This window comes from Cervus canadensis, chromosome 4 (assembly GCF_019320065.1).
Source record: "Cervus canadensis isolate Bull #8, Minnesota chromosome 4, ASM1932006v1, whole genome shotgun sequence".
Lineage (NCBI taxonomy): Eukaryota > Metazoa > Chordata > Mammalia > Artiodactyla > Cervidae > Cervus > Cervus canadensis.
The window spans coordinates 44107045-44133352 of NC_057389.1; the positions used below are offsets into that span (position 1 = coordinate 44107045).

The following is a 26308-nucleotide window of genomic DNA, read 5'->3' on the forward strand; positions in this document are numbered from 1 at the left end:
ATCCATTCACTCATTCATCTGTCCAACCCACCCATCCATCTGTTGAAGCAGTCTTTATTAGGTGCCATTTCCATGCCAAGCGTTGTCATGGTTATTCATTATAAATGTATACAATGCAGTTTTGTATGTTCTTTCATGTTATCTGTACAACAACCTTATTAAGGTAGGAAAAGGATGACTAGGTAAGTTTTTAAAGGGAGAAACCAAGGCTTAGAAAGGTAATGAACATGTCTGAGGTATCACAGATAGACCGTATCTGAGTTAGGCAGGTATCTTGAGCCCAATCTAACGATCTTTGTATGACACTGCCCGTCACTTCAAGGCAAAGCATAATAAGGTGCCTGCAGGAAGAGAGTCTGTCAGCTTGCTGCTGATGCCCGTTTAAGAAAACAAGTGTTGATTTTCCCAGTCTACCCTTAGCTTTCAGTGTACATTTCCCTGCTGATGTTCATCGTGTGTTTGTACATCCTGCTAGCTGATTTTTCAGGCCCCCTGGTGTATCAGCCACAGTAATAGCTTAGCTGTGTGAATATCCCCACAGGAGTCATTTTGTAAGTTAAGTTACCAACACTGGTTGATGTTCAGTTAGACTGCTGGTTAGACTATAATGGTAAAAAAGACCAAAGTTATGGGACCAAGTTCAGGTCATTCAGCAATGAAACTTCATTTTAATATGTGATACAGGGTTCCTAGACTTTGCCCCAATGAAGTGACCAACTGTAATGCCAACCCCAGTGCCCCCAAATTACTGTCCTAATATGGATGGTGAGGTAGACAAGTCATTCTCATCATGGTGACAGTATTTTAGGGTGCTTTGCTGTATATGTTAGGCTGTTCATTTCTCATCACAACTCTGTGACTTTGGTATTATCAGTTTTATTTTAAGATGAAAAAGCTGATGTTCTTAGATGATGTTCTTAGATTCTCTCTTGACCATATCACCTGCTTTCATGACCCCACACTGCCTTTGTAGATGGGCTCTCAAACTATGCTCCATGAGCATTGCCCAAATGTGTTCCATGAAACCTTAGTACCACAAAAAGTGAAGTGAAGTGAAGTGAAGTTGCTCAGTCTTGTCCAACTCTTTGCGACCCCATGGACTATAGCCTTGCCCAAATGTGTTCCATGAAACATTAGTACCACAAAAAGTGAAGTGAAGTGAAGTGAAGTTGCTCAGTCGTGTCCAACTCTTTGCGACCCCATGGACTATAGCCTACCACGCTCCTCCGTCTATGGGATTTTCCAGGCAAGAATACTGGAGTGGGTTGCCATTTCCTTCTCCATAGTACCACAAAGTGCTCCTTAAAAAGAAAAGACTTCTTTGCGTAAACACGTTTTGGAAATGGTGCAAACCCTGTCCTCCCTTTGCAGTTTCATGCTACATACTAGCCACATAAAAGATTGAGAGGAATCCTGTTCTAAAAAATCCAGATTTTTGTCAAATTCAAACACTCCCAGGGCCCTTTTTTGGGGAATACATTTTAACACGTAATTGATACACTGGGTCAGGCTGAAATGAAGAATGCCATTAGCTACTAGGACCTAGTTGCCTACCAAGTCTCAGTTCTCAGTTACTTCCTGGATATTCCCTTCATGCCCCTGCAAGATGATCTCTTAAAGATTGTAATGGAGCCATACAAGCCGTCTGTTTAACTTCCAGTGTAACCCAGCATATCATCTAAGGAACCCTGGCAGGCGCCCTTTATTTTGTGTGTTTGTATATGTTTTTTAATTTAATTCTTATTTTGTATTGGACTGTAGTTGATTTGCAATGTGTGTTAGTTTCAGGTGTAAAGCAAAGTGACTGATTCTTTTTTAGATACTTTTCCCATATAGGTTATTACAGAATATTGAGTACAGTGCCCTGTTCTATACAGTCGGTCCTGATTGATAACCTATTTTGTATATAGTAGTATGTTTATGTTAATCCCAAACTCATAATATCTGCTTGCATACTGAGTTACTGGGTACTCAGTGCTTCTCAAGGTGTCTAGTCCATCGACTGACCATTCTCTGAAACCAGAGCCCCATATGCCTGCTCTTAACCTACTCTGTGGCCCTGCTGGTATATGAAGGTGGCCCTCATGGATTCCAGCTTTATGCCATCCTCCACCTAGAAACCCAAGGGATCCTTTTAATTGAACAAAACAAAACACATTGTTTGCCCTTTCTTGTGTGCAAAACTTCTCCAAAGTTTTGAGGTTTCCCATTGCACAGAGGAAAAATGATGGTGACTCAGAGCCAGAGTAACCTCTTCTTTGCGCCCCTATCTCACACCCTGTCCTTGCTCCTTGCCCCAGCCACACTGGCCTTTGTTTTGTTTCTCTGGCCTCCTCACTCCTTCTGCCCTAGCTGGGCTGCCTCCGCCTGCAGCACCCTTCCCTTATGTCTTTGCAATGCTCACTGCTTTTCAGCAGTTGTGTCTCAGCTCACATCTCTCCTGCCTGGACTGGCCTTCCTTCATCACCTCTTCTAGATGGTTGTTCCATCCTCCCCTCAACCCTCTATAAATCTCTATCATATCTCCCATTGTAGCTTTCATACTTGAATGATTATTGTTTGAAATAGTTTTTTCTTTCTTTTTTTTTTTTTTTCGCTTGTATATATCTGTGACTGCTCAGGTCAATGTTAATTCCCCAAAAACAGGGGTCTCATTTATGCCCCAAAGCCAGCATAATACCCAGGACATGGTAGATGAGTGCTGATGAGAGGGTCACCTGGCCTGCAGTAAGGGATGAGGAGGAGCTGGTGCGTCACCCTGGACCTCTTCCTCCTCCTCTGTTCTGGGTTGATGTCTCCGTATTAGCTATTTATCCTTTACTGCTCACACTATTTTCTCTTTTGCCCTAATGAGGCCACTCCATCTGTTTGCAGCTGACAATAGTAGGCATTGTCTTTAAATGTCTGTTGTAATTGTCAGAATCACGACTTCCATAAATATGGATTTCTCCACCAGGAAGCATACATTGTATATTATTCTCCTCATGTTAAATATAGATTTGTCAAAAAGCACAATCCATCTTACTGGGTGAAGTGTATATGAGGAGCACATAAACCCCATTAAAATATTATAATATGCTCTCTGCAGTATTTTTAGGATCTCCTCTTTCCTTGCTGAAATGAAATATTATCCAGTGGGATATAAATCTCATGTTCCAGTCCATTCCCTGACATCACCTACTTGGTTTGCACCTTTCCTTGGGCCTCTAGAGCCCTTGTGGCCACTGTTTCTTGCTGGAACTTTAGAAGTGGGAGAGGAAAGGATGAGATGGGATGGAAGAAATGGGTGCAGGTAAGCATGATAGAATCTTTATACTCACAGAGGCCAGGATATTTTCCCTTCTCAAGTTATCTTCCTATTTTTGCCTTTTGCAAGTCTGTTTTTCCCCCTTGAACTGAATATATTATCCTCTAAGGCTAAGAGGGTACATTTTCCCACTTCTCCCTAAAAGAACATGGCTTGGAGGTAGCCTTCTGGACATACCGAAGTGGACCCTGACCCCAGACTTGTTCAGCATCTGATCTTCAATCTGACTCCTTATTTCAACTAAGTCTGAGCAGCAGCAGAGAAAGGGCCAGCGAGAGACTGAGACTAAAACTCTGTGGGCCCAGGGCCTGTGGGGTGCTGCATAATTGGTTAAATGTTGAGAAATATAACTAGTTGTAGTGCATTTCCTTAAATCTGTCACAGTAAATATTCAATTAAAAAAGATAACCTGGTCTTGTAGAAAAAGTACTAAACTAGATGCCAGAAACCTAGAGGATTCTCTTTTTGGTTTTTATCACAACACAGAACTATGTGACCTTGGACCAACCCCAGGCTCTCCCTGGGTCTCAGTCTCCCATCTGTAAATTGGTGGCTTCAGACTTCATAATACATGTTCCTTCAGGCTCCTGCAGTCTATGTTGTAGTCAAATTAGTTGAAAAATATTAACTGAACATACTTTGTTTATTTCCTAGTAAAATTTTAGCAAACTCCAGTGCAGTTTTTCAAACCTAGAAATCAGATAGATGTTCTGAGTTCTTAAATTTGATTGTAATAGAATCCTGGCACTAAATCCAGATGCATTCAGAGTCTTGAGTTGTATTTAAGATACAGTTTTTAATGTGATCGGTGAGTTAGTTACCTAGGAGAAAGAAATATTCCAGTATTCTTGCCTGGAGAATACCATGGAGAGAGGAGCCTGGTGGGACCTACAGTCCATGGGGTCGCAAAGAATCAGACACGACTGAGCGACTAACATTTTTCACTTTCAGAGAGTAGATGAGTGAAGGCCAGTCAGAAAGCAGGCTAGAGGTGGACCCTGTGTCATTAGATACAGTGAGCCTGAGGAGAAATGGGAGCATTGGAAAGCAGCCTGGGGACCCTGCGGTGTACTGGTTGGTCAGATTCTTAGGCTGATGGAGAATCCGAGTAGGCGGGACTGTGTGTGTATTCTCCATTTAAGACAGCAATGGTTTATATAGTGCCTCTGATACTAAGAATTAAGAGCTGATGTTTGAGCACTTATGAAGTACCAGACTCATGCCAAAGACATTCCCTGGCAATGACTTCTTTCATCCTGTGAGTTAGGTTACAAATTGGGAAGGGCAAGTCCAAGACCAGCATAAGACAAAACTGAGATCTGAACTCTACCAGTCAGACCACAAGGCTTGAACTCTTGACTACTGTGATATGACATCCCTTCCCTCCCTCCTATAATACTGGAAGGAGACAGTCATGGCATAGAGGACAGCTTCAGTTTCTAGAAAATCCTCTCCTGTAGTGCATTGCCTTCCCCTGATGCCAGATCAAGAGGCATTACTGCATTAGGATCTATTGATATTAAAACAAAATGAAACTGGGTGGTGCTCAATTCAGCCCCCTCTGGTCCCTGGGGATCATGCAGAGCATATACACACACATTTGTTCTCCTATTGGTCCATCCGCCCATGCGTCCACTTCTCAACATTTCACATCTACCACTCGTGAGACTCTATGTTAGGCAGTAGACATGCAGTGGTGAAATCAGCAAGGTCCAACCTCAAGGACCATTGCCTGGAAAATGGGAAAGACCCGGATCAAACTAGTCAGTTACACTTCATGTAAGTGCTGTGGAAGGGATGAAGTCAGGGTTCATGCAGGGGCACCCAACCTCAGACTTTGGGAACCTCAGAGAAGGCTTCTGAGAAGAAGTGCCAGCTTTGACCCTGAAAGATAATTGGAGATCAGCCAGAAGAAGGGGTGTGTGTGTGGGGCAAGGGTAGAGTGCAGTTGCTTGTGCATAAAGAGTATCCCAGGTGGAAGGAAGAACAGCAGCAAAGACCTGGCAGAGAGAAAAGCCATCGCACGTTCAGGGAACCCCGCCAGAGTGTCAGATTCTGAGGTCCCTGCCTCCAAGAGATTCTGCAGCAGAATGCGGCCAACGATCAGAGTGAGTAGAAACGAGGCCAGGAATTCCCTCTTGGGGAGGTAGGAGGGCAGGCCCTGGCGAGGGCAGGAAAACCCCCGCTCTGCAAGGTGCAGGCTGTCCAATTCCATCCTCACTCGGCTCAAACCTCTTTGATAATCACTTCTGGTTAAGGCACCATCCACTTAGTATCAATAAATCTCCCCGCCCTGGGCACTCTTCCTGACAGCTCTCTCCCAGGGAGGGATCTCCTGGTATTAGCAACTCCTTTTTTATTGTCACTTCATTTAAGGCCTCTCACACCGACATTTCTCCTTGGCTCCTGGCTGCGGTCCCTGGAAATGTGGCAGCCTCATTGTAAATGGTGGTTAATGAGGTGACAGGGTGGCTCCATGCAGGGGGAGGGAGATGGAAAGTGTGTGTGTGTGTGTGTGTGTATGGAGGGACTTTTCGACACTCATCGTGCTCCTTGAATAATCCTATCCTTACGGGTAGAAATGACATTCTTGATCTGACTCTAACCTTGTGACATCAAAGGTGCTTTATTTCTGTCTTTCAGACAATGAGAGTGCCCCTCCATCCCCTTACACTCTCTTACATCCAAGATCTGATGATCATATGTCACCTTAATAGATATAAATTGTCCTCATCTCCTTTAAATAGCAATTATTTAGGATTCTGAAACATGTCTAGGGCTTCTCTGTCACTTACTAGATAAAGCCTTATTGTTCATTTGTTAAGTCAACAAATATTTATTGAGCACCAGGAAACTGGGAAGCAGTGATGACACAAGACAGGTGTGTCTTCTGCCTTCTCAGAGCTTAGACAGGAGATCAGTGTTCTGTAAGTTTTAAATTAAGGGAAAGAAAGGATATTTTGAGAAAATAATAAGTATTAAACATATAACAAATTATTTTTACTATCATGATAGCCAGTGTTTACTGAGTACTTACTTCAGGGAGTCATGGTGCTAAGTACCTGTGCCAATATCCAGGAAGAGGGACCAGTTTATCCGAAGGCAATGAGGTGAAAGAGAGGAAGGGGCCTTAGAGAAAGTCTGGAAAATCCAGTACAACTGAGACAGGGATGTGGCAGAGTTGGAGGTGGTGGTGGGGGACCAAACTGCCAAGGGCCTTGCCAGGACTAGCAGTGTTAAGCCCCTGAGTCATGTGTCCATGTTGCGTATACTTTGACTTTGGGTTCCTCTCAGCTTCCTAGAGCCTCTCTCTTCACCTTGGCCCTGGAACCCAACTGGGACCAGGCAACAGAGGGAGATGCAGAAGAGGAGCCCCCCTCCCCTGCTCAGACTTGCGTATTTATTATGAAACATGAGTATTAATTACCAGGCACTGAAAGTCAATGAGATGTGACATGGTATATGAGGCCAAGAATTGGTTACAGGCTGGGCTCACTGGTCCTGGAATTAGATTCACCTTGTGGGCTGACATATGAAACCAGGGGCAGGGGAAGGACAAATAGATGGAGAGATCATAGGTTCTATGGGAATGCTCTTCAGGAGCCTGACCTGGTTCTGGAAAAGTAAACACAGAGAAACAAATCTGGGACTAGGAACAAGCCCCTTTCCCTCTCTCAGCTTCATTTTCCCCATCTGGACAATGGAGTTTCTACTAAATCAGTGTTGTGTGCATGTGTGTGTGTGTGTGTGTGTGTGTGTGTGTGTGGAGTACCTCTAATAAAACATTTATGTTCCCTGAAGATGTGTAGTTCTACAGACAGGGATTTTCTCTTTCTTCTTTCCATCTTTCTTCTATCTAACTACTTGCCCACCCTTCCAACAAATGTTTACTGTGCACACAGTGTATGTCAGACAGTGGGGGTGCCAGGGGAATACAATACTGAGAACCTTCCATCATGGAGCTTAGGATCTAGAGAGGGGAGAGAGATGATGTACATGTGAGTAAGATCGTTAGGATCTGAGAAGTGTTAGGAAGGCAATGATATGAGATGACGGGAGTGTGATTGATGGGGCTACTTACATACAGGGTGAAGGAGACCCTCTCTGTGGTGGTAACCTTTGAGCTGAGAAAATGAATCATATGGAGGAGCTGGCCAGGCAGAGGGCCAGGGAAACAGTTTCAGGTGGAAGGAACAAGGAAGTACAAAGGCTCGCAATAAGGTTCAGGAAAATATTGGTGAAATTGAGAAATAAAAAGAAGGCCAGGGTAGATGCAGTGCAGGCCAAAGGAGAAAAGTAGTAGCAATGGAGGTGAAGGAGGACACATGTAACTTTCTGAGTAAACCTTAATGCTCCCCTAAAGCACCCAGCGCTTCATGTGTGGCTCGGGTACCTGCTGAGCTCTAGAATATCACCTTGTTCAGAGATAGTCTAGGTCTGATTTTAACTGAGCCCTCAGCTCTAACATCCTATAGATAAAAGCAATGGAGAAGAGACACAGTGGAGGGAAAGCTGGTTCTGATCCAGTGCAAAATGGGAAAAGGAAATCTGACTTAAGTGTAGGGGGCTACAAACATGGACCGGTGAGTTCATGGGGTTTGAGTGTAGGTACTGCTCCTCTTGGATGTTTCTAGACTTGCTTTAGTTCTGGGCCTTTGCTCATGTTCTTGTTCCAGCCTGTACAGACTTCCTGACTTCTGCCGTTTCCCTCTACAAATTCTTTCCAATCTTTAAAGGTTGCGCTTAAATGCCACCTCTTCCATGAAGCTCTCATGCTTCCCTTTTCCTAACTGTAGTCTATAAAAGTCTCCATTCCTCTCTTAAATGTCCACAGAAATATGTGCCTCATCAATTTTTATGCAGCCCGCATGCTTTATTAGTTTGAGTTCTTTGATTGCAAGGACAGAAATGAATGCATCCTAACTGAAGACAAAAGAAAGGAGGGGGGACTGCCAGATCAAAGACTGAACCTCAGGCAGATGGAAATTGCATGAGATTGGGGAATCTAGGTGTGAGAATTTCATAGATGGTGTCTTCAGAATATCACTGTTGCTTCAGCCATTTGTGATCACTGCTCCACACGGCTCCAGACAGGCCTTTTTCAGAGTAGGAGTCATCCCTTGGTCAAGGGAAGGCAGAGAAACTAGCTAATTATCTTCCTAAGATTAGGTAACCATCTTACTAAGAAGGTATCAGCCAAAGGAAAATGAATGTGTTGTGGACAGAGAGAAGACGGATGTCAGGCATATCAAACCAACTGATGTCCACTACATTTCTATCTGCCAGTATTTTATAATACAAGTTGAAGTCTAAGACCATATTAGGAGCTCCATAAATGTCACAATCATCTAAACACCACATCTGTCTGTTTCAGTCATTATTGCCTCTCTACTATGGGTTAGATGCTGTGCAACAGAGTGGTGAATAAGATAGATGGTGCCTCTGCTTTCATAAAGCTCATTTGATTCTTTACAATCCTTAGAGGGCATCACACAATGACTACACAGTATTTCTGGTAAATGAGAGACTAAAGACTGATTGAATGAATGAATGCCTATCATTCACTTATACCACTTGGTACTCTTTTTGACAATTGACCTAATCTTGCTTCCATGGCATTTCTTACATTGGGTAGACTTTTCTTTGTATTATCAAATGACTTTTTGTATATGTACATTTTTCACCCACAATTGAGGTGTAAGCTCTCTTGAAGGTAGAAGCCTCTCAACTCCTATGATTTTTCTCGGCATGTTCAATGTGATGTGTCCTGTATACAGTTGGATAGGGAATAACCATAAATGCTTGGTGATATTGCTTTGTTTCACAGTCTTCTAAATGAAGATGACCATCTAGCAACCATGAACTTGGGGAATATCCATTATGCCCCCACCCTTGGTCCAAACTCCCCCTGCTTCAGCCCACTGAACTGTGTCACTCCCTGTTATCTTAGGCCAATAGAGAATGAGAGAACTTCTCCTAGGCTGGTGTCCAAAACTCAGCCACCCTTAATATATTCTACCTGCAGCAGTCAGTCTCCTTAACCAGTGCTCCCCAGGCAAGAAGATTTACATCCTATTATATGACTCAACCCTTAGGTTTTCTAAAGGATTCAAAACGAGGGCGTTTTTCACCCTTGTATAGCAAACCAGGTAACCATTTAGTATTATGGGCAGAAGAGCTTTCAGAGATAGTTCATATAATCACACACACACACATGTGCTGTTCTCCTTGCCTCTAACTTAACCCAAGAACTGTTGTAGGATTGTTAGAGCTGAAAGGTACTTGGTCTTGAGGGCCTTTTAACCTAGAGAGAAGTCTCCTAAAAGATGTCTGTCTGCCTGACTCCACTTTGAAGTCTGTAGAATTTAAATGTGCTTGGAATATGTAAAACCTGATGTCAAGGTCACCACTAGCCACAGCTAGAACCTCCTGAAAATGGTGGCATCCTGGAGACTTCTCACTACCTATCTGTTCTGGGTGGCTGTCCCTACTTGGGGAAAATTACTGTTCTTCATCTTATTTATTATTATAGTTCTGTCCCCTATTGAGGGTTTACTATGCACCAAATCCTGGTCTAAGCACTATCATTTACTTCCCACAACAACCTTATAATTTTTTTTTTTTGTCCTATTTCATGCATGAAGAAGCTGAAGCTCAAGGAGGTTAATTAATCTCTCACAAGTCATTCGTGTGATAAGTGACAGAGTTGAGATATGAATCCAGGTCGGTTCCCCTCCCCTGTGCCTTGAACCATATTAACTCTGGTCCCCAGAAAGTCTGCCATCACAAACCAGAGCTCTCATTTCCCTGATAATAGCACCAGGCAACACTGAACGCTTACTGTACGCCAGGGACTCTGCTACCTGCTTTCTACGAATTACTCATTTACTGCCATTTCACTAGTGTAGAGGGACTCAGTTCTTATTGCCATTTTATGGAGATAAAAAAACTGGGGCTAATTTACTTGCCCAAGGTCACATAGCCACCAAGTAGAAGATTCAGCCTCTAAACACAGGAATTCTAGCTTCAGAGCCATTGCTCTGCTCCTCTATGCCGGGTGACAGCAACTTTTTCTGCAAAGGAACAGAGTATCTTAGGCTTGGTGGGCCCTGCAGTCTCTGCCGCAACTGTTCTATGAAGCTTGGTAGCACAGAAACAGCCAAGGACAATAGGTACATAAAATGAGTGTGAAACTTTATTAACCATGTAAACCTTTATTTACAAAAGCAGACATTATGCTAGATTTGGTCTGTGGCCAGCTCCTACTCTGTGGGCTTCTGCTACTGGACAGCAAGAAGGCTGAAATGTTGACATTTTGAGCAGAGGTAGTAAAAGTTCACAGTGCATTATATGAGCTTTAAATCTCTCTCATCCACTACCTGTTGAGACTACCCATTGGGGCAGGTAAGGCAGGATTGATGACCCTCGAGCCCACATACAGATGAGGAACCAGGGACACAGGTGTGAACCCGTGTCTTCCTTTCCACATCTTGTGGTTCTTCTGCAGTGGCTCTGGCAAGGGAGACCTGGGTCTCGAGAGGCCAGGGGCTTTCAGAGGCTTCCTTAAAAAGGGACGCACGTCACTGTGGCTGCACCCTTCAAGGCCAAGGCTCAGGCACACAGAGGGGCTGAGGCAGAGCACTTGGTCCAGGGCTGGGGTGGGGCTGGACAAGGTTGGGACTTGGATTTGAGGATGAGGTCAGGGCTCATTCTTGGGTCGAGTTCTGGGGCCAAGGTCAAGGCTGCAGACCAGCGCTAGGGCATGTGCTCGCTCAGCCTCATTTGTGGGTAGGAGGTAGGGTTAACTCAAAAGTCCAGGTAGAGGTTACATCTATCTAGCTCTGCTGCCGTGCAGCCTTGGGGAACTAGCACAGAAACCCACTAGAGCAGAAGGAATGGGAGTGAGACACTAGCCAAAGGGAAGGGGTTAGCGGAGAGATCAGCCTCATAGCGGCCTCTGCCTCTGGCCCCGTCACCCCCCTGTGCCACCTCCCCCCGCATCACAAAGCATCTCTGATGGTTCATGAATGAACAGTCCCTGCAAGGAACACCAGGTAAATCATTCCGGAAATGAAGCTAGACCCACCCTCCGACGATCTTGATTGTGTTCCCTGGGTGAGTGGGAAAAATATTTTCTCGCTTGCTATTCTTTTTCTATGAAAATCATGCATATAAATAGGTGTTCCTAAGCCAAGTGGCAAGCCTGCAATGCACTGCACACCACAAACTTGACTGGCACCTGCCCATCAAGGCAAACCTTCATGAAAATCTGCAGATGACTGCCTGAGGGTGCCCTATATCAGTGAAATTCATTTTTCTAGCGAGGGTATATCTACTGAGGAGGGGAAGGACAAAAATGAAGGAGGAATAAGGCTATAGAAACAAGAGGTTCCAGCTCTCAAAACTATATGACGCCACCAGGAATCAAATTCTACCTTGCCTGATATCTGAATCCACTCCTGACTCTGCCCCTGGCTGAATTCTTGAGCTGAACCCTAAGCAAGGGGAGAGGTGGATACAGAAGAAAAGCTCAACATTTTATTTTCTCTCCTGCTCATCTAATCCAGGTCTCAGAAAAGCATACTGAGAATAGTGAATTTTAAACAAACCCTCAACCAGTAGAGTCCAACAAGGACGTGAAGGTCAATCAAGGATTTACCAATAAGGGCACTTTGAATTTTAAGCTCCCTGCCTACCTCTCCTTGGGCTTCCCAGGTGACTCAGTGGTAAAGAATCTGCCTGCAATGCAGCAGATGCAGGTTCTATCCCTGAGTAGAGAAGTTCCCCAAGAGAAGGAAACGGCACCCACTCCTGTATTCTTGCCTGGGAAAGCTCATGGACAGAGGAGCCTGGTGAGCTACAGTCCATGGGGTTGCAGAGAGTCAGACACAAATTTAATGCTAACCAACAACTATCTCTCCTGCCACATCTCCTACCCAGGCCATGCCCCTTTTGTCTATCCACACGCTGGTCTTTCTTTCACCTTTCAGGACAGTCCAAACTTTTTTTTGCCCTGGGGCTTTAGCACATGCAGTTCTCCCCTAGAAAGTTCTTCCAAACCCTCTTCAAGTGGCTGAGTCTGTAGTCTTTAGGTCTCCACTTTAGATTCTTTCTTCAGAGAGGCTTTCTCTGTGCTTTTGCCCTTTTATTCTCTACACCAGTGCTGTGTTTATTTACATCATAGCTTATCTCTGTCTTTAATTATCCTCTTTAACGTTTTGTTTATTGGCGTCATTTCATTTCTCCCAACACAGCAGAGATCATGATTATTTCATCTCCAGCTTTAGTCCTGGCATCTTGCAAGGTACTTGGCACCGGGGACTCACCAAGACATTTGCTGAATGGAATGGATGAGTGAATGACCAAACAGACTGTCCATTCTCTATATTACCTTTAGCAAGTTATTCCCCCTTTCTGGAGTTCATGTCCTCATTTGTTTAAAAAAAGTGAGATTCATTTAGCTATAACACTCTTCCACCTCTAAAACTACACATTTTCTTATTTGTCATTTTCCAGATGGGAATGTTGAGGCATGAAAGCATGCTGTGCCCAGGGATGAGAACTCAGGTCTCCTAGACAATTTCCAAATGACACTCTTTAGCAAAAGCCCAGCCTCCTCCTCTGCAGGGATGCCTCCCCTCCAAAACCAACTCCCTGGTATTTAGTTCCCTTTGTTCCAAAATTTGAGTCCCTTTTCAACGTTTCTCAAAACATGAAATAGTTTTGATGTTTCATCCATGAAATAGGATGAAATAGCTCCTGCTAAGAAACAGTCCAGACTCCTTGATTTCTAAAAGAAATTCTGAGAATAATAGCCGTTCTTACTGACTAGGGGTGTTCTCTTTGTATGCCCCCCCTGAATTAAGATCCAGGAGTGTGTGTGGGAGGGGAGAGGCTGAGATTCAAACTCATTCTGAGGAAAATAGTAAGTGAGGAAGGAGAGAGTAAAAGACACAGATACAATGCAGAACTGCTGAGAGCATTTGGAGAAAACATACTCATGAAGCTACTGTACTAGATTTTTTTTTTTTGCTTGGGTGTAATGCACCCACAGGGCTCCATGTGGGAGAGCCTCAGTGGCCCTGATCCACCCCCAGCCTCATTTCTTAACAGCCCACTGAATGCTGGAGACCACAATCACACGGCTAGGTCTTCATACCTCTGTAGACATTCCTTACAAACGCCCCTCCGCACCTGAAAAACTCCTAGAGTTCCTTCAAGACCCCAGTTAGATGTTGACTCCAGTAGGAAGTCTTCCAACCCTTCCAGAAAAAATGAGTTCCTCCTCTGAGCTTCTACTGTGCTTTCTTTCTTAGCACTTCTCTTAATATTCTGTAATTTCATGTCTGTCTCTTCATCAGACTGTGAACTTCTACAGGGTGGGGCTGGGTCTAATTTGTTTTTAAAGTCTCAGGGCCTAGCCCTGGTCTTGATAGAGTAGATGCTCAGTAACTGTTGAATATATTTGGGTTTTCTCACCTGTGAAGTGAAGGCAATAAAATCTGCCTTACCAGTTGTAAGATTATCCAAGTCCTTAGATTCACTATAAAGGGTAGTATACACATCGATGTAGTACATCATCTTATTCAAATTGCATAACTTAAATATAATAGAGACTGGAGAGGATATTATTATTCTCTTTATCCAGATGAGCTTCCAAGGGTTCAGGGTCTTGCTTTAAGTAGCACAGTCAATAAGTATCAAACTAGGAGAAGAAAACCAATTTACTTGACTTCTGGGTTCCCCCCTCCCCCCAGATTGGATCATAAATACCTTTCAAAAATTAGCTGTAAGTTTGGCCATGCTAATTGATTGACAAGAGAAAACATGGATATACGTCCTTCTAAAGATGCCATGAATGTATCTCCTATACCCCCGGCCCCCAGCGGCCTAGTGCTGCGTCACTGTTCACCATGCATAGTCAGTTCTCGAACCTGTGGGTTCCACATCCACGGACCAACCAACCATGGATTGAAAGTACTCGCAAAAAAGAATTGGGAAAGCTCCAAAAAGCCAAATTTGAATTTTCTGTGTGCCGACAACTGTTTACATAGCACTTACATTATATTTATAACGGTTTCACAGAGTTTACTTGCATCAGGTGTTACAAGTAGCCTATAGATGCTTTAAAGTATATGGGAGGATGCACATAGGTTATATGCAGATACTGTGCCATTTTTACATAAGGACTTGAGCATCCATGGATTCTGGTATCTGAGGAGGGTCTTGGAACCAATCCTCCACAGATGCTGAGGGATAGCTGTATTTACTGCTTTCTTTATCGCTTTCCTGCATCGCTGCCTCCATCTTGCTCTCTTTCTCTTTTCTCACCCTCCTCCATTCTTCACATAGCAGCCAGAATGTTCTTTTGAAAATGGAAATGGGGTCCTGACATAGTCCCCTTGAGCTTTGAGAGGGTCCTCAGCATGTGTTCAGTAATTTTTAAATATTTATTTATTTGACTGTGCTGGGTCTTAGTTGTGGCCTGTGGGATCTTTAGTTGCAGCATGTGAACTCTTAGTTGCAGCATATGGGATCTAGTTCCCCGAACAGAGATCAAACCTGGGCCCCCTGCACTGAGAGAGTGGAATCTTAGCCACTGGACCACCAGGGAAGTCCCTGTCAGTAATGTTTATATTGCCTTGCATGACCTGTCAGGGGCCGCCTTTTGACTGAACCCTGGTAATCTGAACAGTTTCATTCATCCTCTCCCTTTCTCTATCCACTGTTGCACCTTCTTCAGCATACTAAGGCTCCCTGCTAGGCTGTCCCTTCTACCTAGAACTCTTCTCTCCTACTTTTGTCTGGCTGGCTGCTTTGCCTCTTTCAGTGACCTCCCTAAGTAGGTCATCCACTGTGCTCTGTCACCTCACTCAGCTGGCTCCCCTCACAGCACTTTACTCAAGTTGTAATTGCAGCAGAAATCCTTTCATCTGATACAATAAGGGGCTGCTATTAGATTATTTGGAAAAGATGGTTAAAATGGAGAATTACAAAAAATGATTCATCATGAGGATTTTCTTCTAACTTAAAACACTTAAGTGCACACGCATTTGTCAAACTTTTGATGTAGTGGGAACTTGAAGACATAACATAAATGTAAGCACAGAATTTTTGTTGTGTCCCCCCCCTAATCTTTTATAGTTTCCTTGCCTACACCTAGCATTGTAATGTTTCTAGTGATTCATCTTTGAGCCTTTCAAAAGCATATAACTGACTTTCCAGAGAAGTAAATCAACTTTCTTTTTGCACTCAAATTTTACATAACTTCTAGTTACATGGCAAAAATTTAAGTAAAACACAGAAGTATAAATAGGTTTGGAAACAAATGGAATGGATTCCTAGTCTATCTTCAATAAAGCTAAAGTGAACAGAAATACAGGGACTGATCAGAGAAGAGGCTACTGTCCAGAAGGAGTGGGGTTTACAGAGATCATGGAGAATACAGGTCAATCCAGAGACATGGTTGAATAGAAGTTGGTCACGAGAGACTTCACTGCATCTGATGGATTGTTGGCTTGTTGATTATCTGTCCCTCTTTTAGGGTGTATGTTTGTGAGGGCAGGGCCTCTTTCCCTTTCTCTCGGCTTGTATACACAGCATATAGCATAGTCCTTGGCATTAAGTGGTACAGTCCGTGCCTAGTAAGTGAATAACCAAGTAGGTGGACTATTTCCCTTCTTAAGTGAAGAATTTTGTTTCCTCAGCTGTGAGAGGATAGGCATGTACTGTACAAGCATGGTCATTTTCAGCTCCACATTCTGTTACCACTAACTATATCCAGTAATCATTTCTGTGTTTCAGATTCTGTTTTGCTCCATACTTTCTACACACACGTTAGAGCATCATGCTAGTGACCTTCTTTGTACCCACACGCCTACTCACCACTACAGCCACGCCAGTACCTACTCTCCCACCTGGTTTATGTTGGTTTAGGATAACCCGCTCCCCTTGCTCCTTCCCTCAAAGCAAGTAAGGAGGTCGCATGACCAGTGTGGGCCTTGGTGCCACAGCTGCTGGCTTTGTTTCTTTGACGTGATAGGCAAGCCTGGGGCAGCTTTGAGTGTGGGTAGGATGGACCTCTTTCACCCTGAAGATTTGAGTGGAAAGCTTGGACTGCCTTATTTGAGGAATTAGGCAAAGCTTCTCCCCTCACCCCTTCATTGCCTTGTTGTTTGTTGTTTAGTTGCTAAGTTGTGTCTGACCCCTTGCGACCCCATGGGCTGTGGCGCACTGGACTTCTCTGTCAGTGGGATTCTCCAGGCAAGAATACTGGAGTGGGTTGCCATTTCTTTTTCTAGGGGATCTTCCTGATCCAGGGATTGAACCCATGTCTCCTGTGTCTCCTGCATTGGCAGGCAGATACTTTACCACTGAGCCACCTGGGAAGCCCCTTCATTGCCTTAGGTTAGTCTTTTCTTGTCTCCAGAGGGCTGGAATCCACAGAGCCAAGGTTGGGGGGAGCCTCAGGAAAGAAGCTTTCAGGGATCCTTCAGCGCACAGAAGCCCACCGTGTGGTTTGGTGCGACAACCACAGAGTAAGAAGCACTGGGTTTCTTTTCTTTCCTTCAGTTTATTCCTTTGTGTCTTTCCCTCTCCTAGCTAAGGAAAGACAGGAGCTGATTGAGGATTTGGGGATTCTGGTTACCAGCATAATAACTGTCAACAAACGATGGTGGTGATGATGGTGGTGATCTCTGATATTACTAATAGCTGCTGCATGTATTGAGCCCTTTAATGCTAGGAACTAACTACACATTTTAAAGTAATAAACAGTTTAAAATCTGTGTGGCAGTCCTATAAAGTATGCACTATTATTATTATTATTTTATAAGTGGACTGAGGCACAGGTAGGTAGAAGTCAGAGAACTGATAAAGGCAGAGCTAGCATTCAAACCTACCTATGTCTAATCCTCCCAGGTGAGTTCTTACTATTAAGCTAAAACACCTTGTAGTATATCTAACCATAATATTCACTGAATAATTAACATCATATAAGTAATGTCATAATAAAACATCATATAAATAACGTCATAAGCACATTATATGTGATTCAATACAATATTGTTGTATCATGTATTACATATGATACAATGCAACTGTATTGTATAATTATATTGTATTGTTGTATCATATGTGATACAACATACAGTCAGGGGGCCTACCTTTAAGAGGGATGTTCTTTTTTTAAAACTTATTTTAATTGGAGGACAATTGCTTCATGATGTTGTGTTGGTTTCTGCAGTACAACAGCTTGAATCAGCTCTAAGTATACATGTAGCCCCTCCCTTTTGCGCCTCCCTCCCACCCCGCCCCATCCCACCCCTCCAGGTCCTCGCAGACCACCGAGCTGAGCTCCCCGTGCTATACACCTGCTTCCTGCCCCTGTTTTATACATGATAGTGTTGTTGTTTTGTATGTGTGTCAGCAGTACTCTCTGAATTCACCTGCCACCTCTCTTTCCCTTGCCGTGTCCACAAGGCTGTTCTTCCATCTGCATCTTAAGAGGAACATTCTAATGTGAAGAGGAAGACAGACCCATGATCCATGAATAAAAACTGGACATGAGAAAATGAAATAAATTCCAAAGTAGAAGTATAGCATGTTCTGTATATTCAGAGGAAAGGGTGAATGCTTCTCGAGCGGGAGCCTGGGGCAGACACAGGATTCTACCTAGCCTTCTTGCCTGTGGAGCCCAGGCGCTGCTTTGAAATTTTCTGCAGCCTGGTCACCACCACCAAACAGCTGGGGCTGCCGTGTGAGATGAAAAGCCTTTATATCCTTGGTCTCAGGGGAGCAGAAGGCAAGCGTTAAGGTCTCCTCATTTTTATCACTTCTCTGTGATGTTGGTCATCACAAATGTTTCCTGCCTCCCTTCTCACTTTAATTCCAAGGCCATTTAAAGTGTTTTCGGTCTTCTTGCCTCTCTTCCTGTCAGCTGGTCTCCAGACTGTGAGGCCCCAAGTCAGTACGTGGTATGTAAGCTGCATCCAAGGATGCTGTGGGAGTGGTGTGTGTGTGTCCAAATGGACCTCTAGGGGGCTTTACCCAAAGTCAGGAGGGAGGGCGAGGCGGATGAAGGGAGAGAAGGAAATGCATCTTTGACCTTATCAGAGCCCGGGTCTGCAGAGCAAAGGCGCAGAGGTCATGGGAAGTCATTCAGGGCGCACTGACCTGTGAGCTCCCACACTTGGGGTCTAGTGTGCAGACCCACCCCTGCCTGCCTCTCTGCAGGAACTTGACAAATGTCTTCCTCTCTCTGGCCTGCGTGGTGCTCCTTGGTAAAACAGAAGATTTGGCTCTAGTTCCCTGCAGTTCCAATGTCCTCTATTGATTCTCAATAGCATGGTGATAAACAGGAGACAGAGCAAACTTGGCTATGAACAAGACAGGACTTTACTCGAGAAGCTGACTGTGATAATGGCTCTTGTGCCTTTACTGCTGGATCTGAAAGTACCTCAAAGAGTGTACCCTCCAGTGTAGAACCTTACTGCATAAAGAAGTGAGAAAACTAGACCCAGTAATTTAGTCCATTGTATGGATAAGAACACCAAAACACAAATCAAAAAGGCAAAACTGTGATTCAGGAGTAGACAAAGGGGCTGGCTGTGCAAGGGTCTGGGGAGAGGGAAAATGCACACAGGATGAAGACAAGTGCCAAGGAATATGCAGGTGCATTTAGTTAATTCTGGAAGTTGTCTGAATATCCAGCAGTGGCTGAATAGTCACATGTTGTCCAGATGAGCTAGATAATCTTCAGTGCATCAGTAATCATACTATAGTAAAAGCTATCATTTATTATTTGCTAGACACTTGCATTGCTAAACATTTGCCGTATTTAATTTCTTTATTCCCCACAACAATCCCATGAAAAAGATACTAGTATCTCCTATTACAGATGATGATACCAAGATTTAAGGTCACACAGACACGGCAGATCTGGAAGTCAAAATCAGATCATTCTTAACCTCGACTCTGATGTTTGTAGCCATTCTGCCTTCAGAAAAGCAAACATAGAGAAACTGACTTTTTCTTTATACTGACATCCCCGAGATGAAGGGAATTTCATCTTAGCCCTTTCTCACTCATTTCAGTTCTACAAGATTCCACTCAAACACCACTGTTTCTGTGTGAACCCCAGTCAGAATCCACCCATCCCTCTGAGCTCCCGGAGCTCTCAGCTTGTGCTCTCATTAGAGCTCGTAGCACTTTCTGCCTTGTGTTGGAGTTAACTGTGGAGTGGATCCTCCCTCCACTCTACACCCAAAGCAAGTTGTTTAGACTTTCATATGGCACTTAGCGTCTGGCGTTAATGCCAGCCAAGCCTGGATTTGTCTCCTGTCTCACACAAGGAGCACAGGGGCTCTGTCTTAGGAATGGTTCTCTGGGCTTGGCACTTAACAGGGCTTTGGGAACAGATGCTTTCTAAGTGAGGCTGGTCCATGCCGCGGTTCCTTCATTCTGTCTAATCTATGAGCTGTGACTCCCCCTCCACTGACACCCACACATTCTGGTGTACTTTTCCATGCACCCTCAGTCAGGGTCACTGAACAGTGTCGGGCAGAGAACAGGGACTCCTGTGTGGAGTATCTGTCAGATCACTAAGAAGGTGGGTAATTCCACTTCCCTCATGTGACTTTTCTCCCTCTGATTTTCTCTCTTCCAGTGGAGGCCTGTCCACTCTTGTATCATCAGAATTCACATTAGGGAAAGGACTGCGTGTCCTGTTCTCTCACTCTGGAGTTAGTGACTTCCTTCTTCCTGAGGAAGAAAAGCTCTGATCCCTATGAGAAAATCTTTAGAAATCATTTTTCAAAGGCAAGTGCCCTCCAGGGTCACCTGGGACACTTAAGGTTCATACCCTTATGTTCAGTCCTGGCTGGATATCTGGGTCGCTAAGAGCACAAGGTTTGCCATGGACAGACTGGACTCAGTTTCCCACTCTGTCTCTTGGGCAAGTTAATTATTAACTCTGAAACCTTTGCTTCCTCATCTGTGTTACAGAAATAATGATGATACCCACCCAATGGGGTTGCTCTGAGAGTTAAATGCATTGAAAATGTATTGCTAGCACAGTTCCTGTCTACCACTATGTCTGTTGCTACAGTTGCTGTTGTCACGTTATTATTGTTGTTCCTTTGTAAATGGCAGCATCTGGTAGCTGAGAGAGATAAGAGCAAGAAGCAGTTGAAAATGTGACCTCTGCAGTTAGTAGGAGATGCAAAATCACATGTAGCTTCTAGTTGGGAGCCTAAGAATAGCTTTAGTTAAGTTTCTGCTTAAAATAACCTGCATGTTCTGGGCTTTCAGACTCGAAGATGCTTTAAGGAGCACCTATATCAGTTGTGCCATTTTACAGAAAACAAAAGCTCAGAGAGGGGAAATGATGTTTCTAGGGTCGTGCATGTGTGCTCAGGTGTGTCCAACTCTTTGCGACCCCATGAACTGTAGCCCACCAGGCTTTTCTGTCCATGGGAGTCTCCAGGCAAGAATACTGGAGTGGGCTGCTATTTCCTCCTCCAGTTTCTAGGGGGCAATCAGTCAAAAATCAGTCATGCTAGGGCTCAAACTCAGATCTTCTGGTGCCAGTCCAGTGTATTTTCCCACGGAGTATCTCTTGAACTGGTGCCCTTTTCTTAGTGTATCCCTTCAGCTTTACCACCAGCTCCTATGGTAACCCGGATACCATCTGAAGATGCTGCCTTGGCCAGTATTGAGAAGATGATGGTAACACATCTTACTACACAGACATTCCTGAGATGAGTGTATTTCTTTATGCTGGGTTTGTCCCTTAGTGTCACGTCTACATGGGCTAATTCTGCTGAAACTAATGTTCCAATGCCTATATTAGTTTTGCGGGTTAAGGGTCTAGTCCTTTCATTCAAATGCTGTGGCTGAACTCAAATGCTGATGAGAACTGTGTTGGCATTCTGGGCATGAGTTTCAACAGTACAAAACATGAGGAAAATGGACTACATTTGTCATTCTCTACTTTAGAGAGCACAGTCAAGGCCTAGCATAGATAGCAGAGATGAGATGAAGTAAAGCTTTGAGTGGAAACTACCCAAGGTGTAACCCTGAGGAAGAGACCCCAGGCCTGACCCATCAGGTAGCCCTTACTCATGGGACTCTCTGGATGATCACTCTGCCCTAAACACATGCCTAAATATATGTACCTTGCACTTTACCACCTTCAGACTTCTTTTCATGTTGTTCCTTCTGCTTTCTTCTATTATTTAAAAATATATAGAATTTGTTGTAAATAATACAGGGAACTCATCCTGGTGCTCTGTGACAACCTAGAGGGGTGGGATGGGGTGGGAGATGGGAGGGAGTTTCAAAAGGGTGGGGGCTTATGTGTACCAATGGCTGACTCATGTTGATATATGGCAGAAAGCAGCACACTATTGTAAAGCAATTATCCTCCAGTTAAAAATAAATAAATTCAAAAAAAAGTATATAGGGATTTCCCTGGTAGTCCAGTGGTTAAGACTTCACCTTCCAATGCAAGGGATGCAGGTTCAATCCCTGGTCGGGGAGCTAAAATCCCACATATCTTGTGGCCAAAACACAAAACAGAGGCAATATTGTAACAAATTGAATAAAGACTTTAAAAACAGTCCACATCAAAAAAGCCTTTACAAACAGAAAAATAGATAGAACTTTGTATCATTTAAATCATATTTACATCCACCATTTTACTGAATTGTCATGATAATCCAGTGAGGCCAGTACTTAGCACTGCTATTTCACAGGTAAGAAATTGGGATTGCAGAGGCATGGAAGGACTTGCCCACGGCCCCAGAGCTCATCCCTGAAGTCAGATCTTCTTCATTCTCCAGTTTCCAGAGTCAGTGGTTTTCCACATGTCACAATCAGTAGAGCCACCAGATTGACAATGGGAGCTTGTCCACCAGATTGCCTGTGTTTGAATCCTGACACATACCCCTTTCTTTGTGGCGTGTTCCTTAAGCAGTGTATGCCTCAGTTTCTTCATGTGCAGAGCGGGAATAATAATCACAGTCTCAATATCAAAAGACTGAGGAGAATAAAGGGTTATTGTGTGCAGAGCACTCAGAACCGTGGCTGGCACAAAAGACCTGCTCAGTAAATGTTGCTATAGAAACTAAGTTGTGTCCTGTCTGAATTCCCTCCCTGACAAGGCTCATCTGAAATGCCGTGAAGTGTGAGTCTGACTTTTTGTAAATAGATGCAATTTCTGCCTCTTTTAGACCCTATAATCATTTGTACTTTGCTCATAGCACACAGTATGTTCTGCTGTGCACCAGAGATAACTGTAAACTTGTTTTTCTCTCCCACTTGCCCCTCGCCTGTGAGTGCTGTGGTTCAGAGAGAGAGAGAGAGAGAGATCTGATAGAAGCATATCCCCTGTGATGCCTAGTGTGATGCTTCATGCCAGAGAGGAAGAAAGTTGGCAAATTCTGGTTACACCAATTTCAGTTGAACCCAGAATTCCAGTTCCCTTGAAGATCTAAAATGTTAGGGTGGAAAGTCTCCTTAGAGATGAGTGTTAGTTGTTCAGTCATGTCCAACTCTTTGCAACACCATGGGCTGTAGCCCCCAGGCTCCTCTGTCCATAGGATTCTCCAGGCAGGAATACTGGAGTGGGTTGCCATGCCCTCCTCCAGGGGATCTTCCTGACTCAGGGATCAAACCCGAGCGTCCCACATTGCAGGCCGATTGTTTACTGTCTGAGACACCAGGGAAGCCCAGTCCTGCACTAACAGCAGGTCCCTGGGCTGCGGGGAGGAGGAAGATACTTGTCCAAAGTCATGTAAGATCACAGTGGCGGAAGGAGATATAGAAACCGGATCTTGTTACTACCCTCAGCCCTGGGCTCAACCCAAAGCACTACGCTGTCTCTCTTCATGGAATGAAGGAGAAAAGATCCATGGACCTGGGTTAAAGAGAGGAGGCTGGACAATGACAGCACATAGCTAAGCTTCAGCACCAGAGCTGCTCAATGGGGAGGGATGTATTTGGGATACGTATTACAAAACCAACCAGGGGTGAAGGGCGTGAATCCCCCACACAGCCAATAAGGCAGTTTCTCTGAACTGACTTGGTATTTCGCTGCTCTGTGAATGGATCAGGAGCCCTGCAAAAGAGAGGCTTCAGGGCTCAGTGTATTCAATATGAACCTTCAAATGGTTCTCTTCCTCTTTCAGAACATGTAATCTAAACTAGAGACCCCCAGCCTTGGTCTCCAGGGCACCTTCTTCGTGTTGGGATTTGTACCTTAGAAGATGCTACAATAGAAAGATACACAGTCTCTGCATATTGAGTCCATTTCTTATGGTTCTCCAGGTGATTATCTAAAGGTGAAGTCCTTATCAGCCTGTACCCCAGAGCCTGTTTTCCACAGATGGCTGTCATGTTTTCTTTTTCTCCTTGTTGAGGTTTCAGATAATGTTTAAAATGTAAAGTGAATCAGAGATAATTCTGCACTGGTCAGCAGGACTTGGGCAGAGAAATGTTTTGATTCCTGGTACTGTCAAATCTCTTCTCCCAATGTGAGATAAGGTAAACAAATCTTAAGGTGATAAGCTCCCCTATCATCTCTGGTGTAAATGCTTTGGGGGAGGACCAGTGGGAAGCCAGTTCCTGATAACTGCAGGTGGGGGTTAGGGGAGCTCTATCAGCAGGCAGAGCCCTGAGGTAGCGGACCACTGAGGCTTACACCCTAGTTGTTCAGATGACGAAACCCAAGGCTGCCCATAACTGCAAAGTGAGCCTCTGATAATGGGGGCGGGGGTGCACGTGGGTTGTCCAAGTCATGATTACTGAGAGATGAATGTTCACTACACCTGGGGAGAAATGCCCAGGTGGCCAACAGCTCTGACCTGGGATTTTGGGGGAGGTCATCTTCTTTTGATCTCTATGTCCAGGGCACAAGTTCCTTCAAAAAATTGTTGATTTCAAGGATAAAAAGTGTTTTTATAACAGTTCAGTGTGAAGTTGAGATAGGGAGAAGTGAAAAAGAAGTTTTGCAAAGGAAATTCATCCAGAAGTCATTTCCCATGACTCGCTGACTTGATGGTACCCATCAGATTTCCTCTGATTATTAGAAACAATTGCTGTTGTTGTGTTGTTACTGTTGTTTCAATCCATACATTGGTTTAACAAATATATTGTGAAAACAGTATTTGGTTACCCTTCAAAGAGCTCACCTACCATCCTCCCAACACCATAAACCATGTGTGAAACAAACTGGCACTAACTTAGTGCCATCTTTGCCTTAAAGAGCCACTCAGTCCTTCTGTCTGATAGTAACTTCTAAACTACTGCACAGTTGAGCCATTAGGTATGTTGAATGCATACTTTTTGGGTGGCATTTCTAAATTTAAGTTTCCCCTAGGCACGAGAGTGCTAACTTGACACATTACTTGCGAACAGTGACATTTTCTATCATATCAACATCTGCCATGTTGATGGAAATAACAGAAGTAAAAAATGAAAGTGAATTGTCCTACAAACTTTGAAGCTTAGGTTCATAAGATTGTTCTTTATTGTTGTTTGTTACACTTAATCAGCAGCTTCACTTTTTGAAGGAATCTTCATTCCCTTTCTCAATGAATGCTTCATCAGCTTATAACATCCTCCTGTCACTGACTACCTCCTAGTAACATATAATAGGTGCCCACTGATGCCACAGAGCTGTAAGTTCCTTAAAGTCAAAGACAATCTTCCATGAATATGAAACAGCTCTGCAGGTCTGCCCCTCTTTGTGCAAAGTCCTGGAGGCAGTACTCTGCAGTGCAGGGTCAGCAAATGCATGCATGACACATATACTCCCCTATTCTGTACCCAAGGTAGACATCACTAATTGATTGTGGCATCCTTTCCTGCTGAGCCCAGCCCAGGTCTCAGAGTCCTCATCACCAGCCTTCCTGAAAGCCATTATCAATTTATCAGGATTGACAGGCTTGATAAAACCTATTTTCCAGCCTAACTGTAATGGTTAAAAGCAAGAACTCTGGAATTGGACTGACCTGAATTCAAATCCCAACACTACCACTTGCTTGCAGGTTGGGTGGCCTAGAGTACAGTTGTCCGAGTGCCCTAAATCTGAGTTTTCTCCACTTTAAAATGACCAGTTCCTCTCATCCTTTGGAAACCTAAATTTAGGCATTTCCTTCTCTGAGAAACCTTTGTTTGCATAAGACTGAGTGTAGCTGCCTCACTTAGACCTCTGAAAACACCCTGAACTTGCACTTCAAGATTTATTTTTATTAATTTTTGACTGTTCTAGGTCTTCACTGCTGTGTGGGCTTTCTCTAGTTTCAGAGCAGGGGCTACTGTCTAGTTGCAGTGTGCAGACTTCTCATTGTGGTGGCTTCTCATTGCGGAGCGCCGGCTCTAGGCACATGGGCTTCAGAAGTTGCAGCACATGGGCTCAGCAGTTGCGGTTCCTGGGCCCTAGAGCACTGGCTCAGTAGTTGTGGCACACGGGCTTAGCTGCTCCACAGTATATGGGATCTTCCCGGACCAGGGGTCAAACCTGTGTTTCCTGTGTTAGCAGGCAGATTCTTTACCACTCGACCACCAGGGGAGCCCTGAACATGCGCCTGCCTTGTTTGCTGCCCTGGTGTCCTCCAGCCCAACCTGGCCTATACTGCCCTTTAGTGAACTGTGCTAGATCCTCTTCCGGGTTACCGGAGCTCTGACATTCTCTTTCGAGTTCCCATAACCAATACAGTAGCCCAGCAGGTCTGTCCTGGGATAATCACTTATGACAGTGGTTCTTAAACTTGAGCTTATAGTATATCAGAATTCCCTGGAGAGCTTGTTAAAATGCAGACTGCACAGCCCACCCCTAGAATTTCTGATTCAGTAGGTTAAGGGTGGGGCTTGAGAATTTGCATTTCTAACTTGTTCCTGAGTAATGCTCCTGCTGCTGGCTCTGGACCATTCTTTAAGAACCACTGCTTCATGGAATAAAGGAGATTTAAAAAAAAGATGAAATACTGTTGTCTAGGG

At 44.2% G+C, this 26308-nt stretch overlaps 1 protein-coding gene across 4 annotated transcripts in view; it reads right to left on the reverse strand.

Moving 5' to 3' along the window:
- Positions 1-26308, reverse strand: part of GRIA1 (glutamate ionotropic receptor AMPA type subunit 1) — a 336275-nt gene that overhangs the window by 149875 nt on the left and 160092 nt on the right. The window lies entirely within an intron of this gene.